Source organism: Tursiops truncatus, chromosome 11 (assembly GCF_011762595.2).
Source record: "Tursiops truncatus isolate mTurTru1 chromosome 11, mTurTru1.mat.Y, whole genome shotgun sequence".
NCBI classification, from domain to species: domain Eukaryota; kingdom Metazoa; phylum Chordata; class Mammalia; order Artiodactyla; family Delphinidae; genus Tursiops; species Tursiops truncatus.
This window is the reverse complement of record NC_047044.1, coordinates 8,297,321-8,304,481: the sequence shown is the minus strand read 5'-3', so window position 1 is coordinate 8,304,481 and position 7,161 is coordinate 8,297,321.

Sequence of the window (7,161 nt, the reverse complement as noted above, 5' to 3'; positions counted from 1 at the left end):
GTTGGCGTTGTTAACTTTTTTTGCCGAGTCATAAAAACTGTTACTCTAGTGCCTTATTTTATCTCAAGAATTGTTACCATAGGGACTTCCCTGGTGGTCCAGTGGTAGAGAATCCTCCTTACACTTCAGGGGACGCGGGTTCATTCCCTGGTCAGGGAACTAAGATCCCACATGCTGCGGGGGCACCTAAGCCCTCGAGCTCACGCGCCTCAACTAGAGCCCAAGTGCCACAAACTACAGAGCCCATGCGCCCTGGAGCCTGTGCGTCACAACTAGAGAAGAGAAAACCCGCACGCCACAACTAGAGGGAAGCCCATGCGCTGCAGTGAAAAATCCTACATGCCTCAATGAGGATCCCGTGTGCCGCAACTTAGACCCAACACAGCCAAAAATAAATGAAATAAATAAATAAATCTTAAAAAAAAAAAGAATAGTTGTTACCGTAAATTAATACAGCACTTTTCTTTCCATGGTGCTTCACATTTCTCAAGTTTGCAATGCAGAAATAAATTGCATTGTGGTTGGACTCTGTTCTTCACGGCAACACAAATTTTCGTAATAAATGTAGCTTATAGTTTGCACTCTGCTCTTTCAAGGCATATTTTCCAGCTAGTCTAGTCCTTTTTACACGTTCCCTTGATTGCAATTGCAAGATGGTGAACAAATTCCTGGTCCTCTCTTCTGAAAGTGAATTTGATCTAGGCCTAACAAAATAGTCTGGATTCAGTGATTCGTTATAGCTGGATACCTGCATTTCAGTTGTATCTGATGAGAATAAGTAATGAAATTTAGAGCTATGGTAAATTCTCGGAGAAAACTGATGGGATCATCAGGCTTAGCTGAAGCTGTGCCCAACTTCACTTGATCCTTGGTTAAGGCTTGTATATCAAGGACATGCTAACTGGCTATACTGATCTCATCAAGGCATTTGACAGTCTCTGGTCCTGATAGCTGGTTGAACCAGCTGCAGCCAAAGGTGAGAGAGTGATCATCTACCTGGAAGGAGAGCAGTAGTGTTACGACATAGGCTTCTATCCTTAGCCCTGCCTCATTCTGCATGTTTATTCAGCATAGATGAAAAGGAAGAAAGCTTATTTCTCAGATTTGCAGATGCCACGGAAGTAGGACAATTAACCAATACGTTTACTTGGTAAGGTAGCTTAAGATCTCACTTAACCAAAATAGATTGAAACGATGTGGCCAAAATGAAGACAAAATTAAGGTAAATGTAAATAAGTTAAACTCAGTATGAGCCAGAAGTGGTTGCCAGTGAAGTAAGACAGTTTTAGGTTGTGTTAAAGGTAGTGTAGTGTCCGGAAAAGGCACGCTGTTCCAGACCCATGGCCTTATGTTCTATTTTGGACACCCAGTCTGAGGAACAGAGATAAACTGGAGAGCCAGCCTCCAAGGAAGCCCTTGTCACATGAGGAGCGGTGAAGGAGTGTTAGGGCTCCTGTCTTGTAAGAAAACTTGCCATTGCTTCAAATGCCGTTGTGAGGAGGAAGAGTGACGTAGCTGAGACAGTCCATACCCATGGTTGAGAGTGAAACAGAGGCATCAGAGCTGCTCTAAGTTGGTGCTTCTTCCCCCCGCACCTCCACCCTCGGGTCACCTAGTGGTCAGGAGTGGGAGTGTCGTGAGGGAGAAGAGGCTGAATCGGCCCCAGTTCTATCAAGTCAAAGGCAGCCCGAGTGAAGAACTCAACCTGTGGGGAAGAATAGGAGGTGATCCTTAAAGCCAAATTTTTTTATTTAATTTTTTTTATTTTTTTTATTTTTTTGCGCTACGTGGGCCTCTCACTGCTGTGGCCTCTCCCGTTGCGGAGCACAGGCTCCGGACGCGCAGGCCCAGTGGCCACGGCTCACGGGCCCAGCCGCTCCGCGGCATGCGGGACCCTCCCGGACCGCGGCACGAACCCGCGTCCCCCGCATCGGCAGGCGGACCCCCAACCACTGCGCCACCACGGAAGCCCCAAAGCCAAATTCTAAGTACAGTTCAGGGTGGCAAGCAGGCATGGACCGCCTGGAGCCACGTGATATTTCAATTCTTCCAGGAACAGTTTGATTACTCTGTTAGTCCTCTCTTGTGAGCATCTGGAAGGGATGTTTGAAACTCCTAGGTCTCGCACAAGGAATTAATCACTGGGCGCTGTTCAGACACTCCGTCTACTTCCTTCTCTAGTACAGGCCTCTGGAGAGGAAGCAGCTACTATCAGTGCATCGTAATCTGAGAGCTTCTATAACATACCAGACACACTGGGGATATCGGATACCGTGGATTTTAGTTAATAAATTTCCTCACAGAAAATAAATAGATGACAGTCTTGTTCTGACAATTCTGATCTCTAGTGATTGGTGGTTTGGCTGGTTTTTCTTCCTAGGCTATTTGAGTGGGTGGGTTTGTGTGTCTTCTTTCCTCTTCCATTTTCTCGGTTTTATAATTACATACTTGTGATACACTCTTTTTTTGTAACATCTTTATTGGAGTATAATTGCTTTACAATGTTGTGTTAGTTTCTGCTGTATAACAAAGTGAATAAGCTATATGCATACGTATATCCCCATATCCCCTCCCTCTTGCATCTCTCACCCCTCTAGGTGGTCACAAAGCATCAAGCTGAGCTCCCTGTGCTATGCAGCTGCTTCCCACCAGCTACCTATTTCACATTTGGTAGTGTATATATGTCAATGTTACTCTCTCACTTCGTCCCAGCTTACCCTTCCCCCTCCCCGTTTCCTCAAGTCCATTCTCTACATCTGCATCTTTATTCCTGTTCTGCCCCTAGGTTCATCAGAACCTTTTTTTTCTCCCCCCCCCCCCCCCCCCCCCCCCCCGTACGCGGGCCTCTCACTGTTGTGGCCTCTCCCGTTGCGCAGCACAGGCTCCAGACACGCAGGCTTAGCGGCCATGGCTCACGGGCCTAGCCGCTCCACGGCATGTGGGATCCTCCCGGACCGGGGCACGAATCCGTGTCCCCCGCATCGGCAGGCAGACTCTCAACCACTGTGCCACCAGGGAAGCCCAGAACCATTTTTTTTTTAAGACTCCATACATATGTGTTAGCATATGGTATTTTTTTTTCTCTTTCTGACTCACTTCACTCTGTAGGACAGACTCTAGGTCCATCCAACTCACTACAGATAACTCAATTTCGTTTCTTTTTATGGCCGAGTAATATTCCATTGTATATATGTGCCACATCTTCTTTATCCATTCATCTGTCAGTGGACACTTAGGTTGCTTTCATATCCTGGCTATTGTAAATAGTGCTGCAATGAACATTGTGGTACATGTCTCTTTTTGAATTATGGTTTTCTCAGGGTATATGCCCAGTAGTGGGATTGCTGGGTCATATGGTAGTTCCATTTTTAGTTTTTTAAGGAACCTCCATACTGTTCTCCTTAGTGGCTGTGTTGTGATATACTCTTAAGTACAATTTTGTTATTTTAACATTTTAATTAAAGGCATTTGGGTGGGCTTCAGGTTCCTGAGAAGAGAGAACACTCATTGGCATCTCAAAGATTAGACTGAATTCAGTTAACCAATGATGCAAGCCCCAGGATCTGAACCATCCAGAAATCAGGGTCTTGGCAGACTGTGGGACCACTGTCTTCTGTTCAACTGCAGTCAGACACCTGGGCACTTACTGCCCTCTTTCCCTGGCTGATGGTAGATTTCATACAATAACCAAGAGAGCCAGATATCCTTCAGTGGAAGCACAGAGGATAAGTGTCTCCAAAACAGTATGTAAAGCCAGGGTCTGACATGAAGAAAGTATTCAGAAAATGTCATTTTCCTTTCCGAGCTCAGAAGTGTTCGCCAACCTTCCTCTCTTCTTGCTGGTTAGTTGGGAAACAGGCTGAGACTTGAGGACATTGCTGTTGGTTTGGTCTGCCTACCATGGGTGAGTGCATCCTGAACTTGAACCAACCAGAGAATTGGGAATGAGTCAACATAAAAAATGAATAGTGAGGGCTTCCCTGGTGGCGCAGTGGTTGAGAGTCCGCCTGCCGATGCAGGGGACACGGGTTCGTGCCCCGGTCCGGGAAGATCTCACATGCCGCGGAACGGCTGGGCCCGTGAGCCATGGCCGCTGAGCCTGTGCGTCCGGAGCCTGTGCTCCGCAATGGGAGAGGCCACAACAGTGAGAGGCCCACGTACCCCAAAAAAAAAAAAAAAAAAAAAAAAGAACAATAAAAAGTTAAAAAAAAAAAAAAAAGGCTGGAAAGCTATATAGTGAAATAGTGTGGTTTCTTGGATAATGAGCTTAAGGTGATTATTTTCTTCCAGTTTTATTGAGGTATAATTGACATACAGCACTGTGTAAATTTAAGGTGTACAGCATAATGATTTGACTTACATATATCATGAAATGTTTATCACAGTAAGCTTAGTAAAGATATACAAAATTAAAGAAGTTCAATTTTTTAATTAAAAATCTTTTCCTTGTGATGAGAACTCTTAGGATTACTCTCCTAACAATTTTCATATATAACATACAGCAGCATTCATTATGTTTATCACGTTGTACACTCCATCCCTAGTACTTCTTTATTCTGTAAGTGAAAGTTTGTACCTTTTGACTGCCTTCATCCAGTTCCCCTTGCCCCTACTCCCCACTTCTGGTAACCACAAATCTGATCTCTTTTTCTATGAGTTTGTTTGTTTTTTGTTTTTTGTTTTGTTCAATTCTTCCAGGAACAGTTTGATTACTCTGTTAGTCCTCTCTTGTGAGCATCTGGAAGGGATGTTTGAAACTACTAGGTCTCGCACAAGGAATTAATCACTGGGCGCTGCAATGAACATAGGGGTGCATATATCTTTTCTAATTAGGAGTGGAATTGCTGGATCATATGGTAGTTCTATTTTTAATTTTTGAGGCAACTCCATACTGTTTTCTATAATGGCTGCACCAATTAACATTCCCACTAACAGTGCACAAGGGTTACCTTTTCTCCACATCCTTGCCAATGCTCATTATTAATTCTTTTGCATGTAGCTATCCACGTTTCCTGACACCATTTATTGAAGAGGCTGTCTTTTCCCATTGTATATTCTTGCCTCCTTTGTCATAGATTAATTGTTCATATAAGTGTGGGTTCATTTCTGGGCTCTCTATTCTGTTCCATTGACCTATGGTTCTGTTTTTCTGTCAGTAATATACTGTTTTGATGACTGTAGCTTTGTAGTATAGTTTGAAATCAGGGAGTACACCTCCAGTTTAGTTCTTTCTCAAGATTGTTTTGGTTATTTGGGACCTTTTGTGTTTCCATACAAATTTTAGAATTATTTGTTCTAGTTCTGTGAAAAATGTCATTGATATTTTGATAGGGATTGCATTGAATGTGTTAATTCCCTTGGGTAGTTTGGTCATTTTAACAATATTAATTCTTCTAATCCATGAACACAGTTTATTGTTCCATCTGTTTGTGTCGTCTTCAGTTTCCTTCATCAGAGTCATAGTTTTGTGAGTACAGGTCTTTTACCTCCTTAATTAGATTTATTCCTAGGTGTTTTATATTTTCTTTTTGCTTCTGGGCATTTTTTAAAGTTCTAAATGCAATTTTTATTTAAATTTTAGAAAAGTTTTAGATTTACAGGAAAATTGCATATATAGTACAGAGTTTCCATATACACCATACTTGGTTGCCCTTATTATTAATATCTGATGTACCATTTCACAGTTAATGAACCAATTTGATACATTGTTAAATTGAGTCCTTAGTTTTTAGCTAATGACCTTTTTCTGTTTCAAGATTCCACCTGGAACAGACGTTTTATTTATTTATTAATAAATTTATTTATTTTATTTATTTATTTTTGGCTGCATTGGGTCTTTGCTGCTGCACGTGGGCTTTCTCTAGTTGTGGCGAGCGGGGGTACTCTTGGTTGCAGTGTGCGGGCTTCTTGTTGTGGTGGCTTCTCTTGTTGCAGAGCATGGGCTCTGGGCACGCGGGCTTCAATGGTTATGGCACGTGGGCTCAGTAGTTGTAGTTCAGGGGCTCTTGAGCGCAGGCTCAGTAGTTGTGGCACATGGGCTTAGTTGCTCTGCGGCATGTGGGATCTTCCCGGACAAGGGCTCGAACACGTGTCCCCTGTGTTGGCAGGCAGGTTCTTAACCACTGTGCCACCAGGGAAGCCCAGACATTATATTTAGTCATGACAACATTTTAAAAATACTGGAATTCATAATTCCCTGGCGGTCCAGTGGTGAGGACTTCGTGCTTTCACTGCCAAGGGTCCAGGTTCAATCCCTGGTTGGGGAACTAAAATCCCACAAGCCGTGCAACGTGGACACACACACGCAAAAAAAAAAAAGATGGAAAATACTGGAATTCACATATATTACTTATAAGGTATGTTCTTTATTAGAGATGTGGTCTGATGGACACAAACGTTAGCTCATGAATTCTGAACGTAACTAAATTCTGAACGTAACTAATTCTGAACGTAACTAAAAGTAAAAGCAGAATTTGGCTTTTCAATTCTGGATCTTGTGTGACCTTATCTTTACCTCATTAAGTGCTGTGTACTGTACAGACAGATTCTTAAAGGCCAAATTTCTGCCGGGGGAAATAGTTTAAGAGGTGAGTATGGGTGTTAATTTGTTTTCATGAAAAGTCCAAACTCAGGAAGAAACTGATTTGGGCTTCTGACCCAGATTTCAACTTGAGTACTTCAGAGGATGAGGTGATCTGTAAGTGACCACTTGGACAAAAGGTCAAATGAAAAAGAAATGAGTTTTTTGGTGGCACAAAACAGGAGGCCCTGGGCTTCCCTGGTGGCGCAGCGGTTGAGAGTCCGCCTGCCGATGCGGGGGACACGGGTTCGTGCCCCGGTCCAGGAAGATCCCACATGCTGCGGAGCAGCTGGGCCCGTGAGCCATGGCGGCTGAGCCTGCGCGTCCGGAGCCTGTGCTCCGCAACGGGAGAGGCCACAACAGTGAGAGGCCCGCGTACCGCAAAAACAAAACAAAACAAAACAGGAGGCCCTCTTCTCATATAACAAGATCCTCTGGCCTTAGAAAAGCCATGTTAGATCTGCCCTTTCAGATTCTGATGCTTTATTTTGTACTGAAAGTTCATATTTGTGGTAGTATTGGGCCTTCCTTATCTACAGTGGGTCAGAAACTGTGGATAGGTAACATCCCAGCCCAAGCTG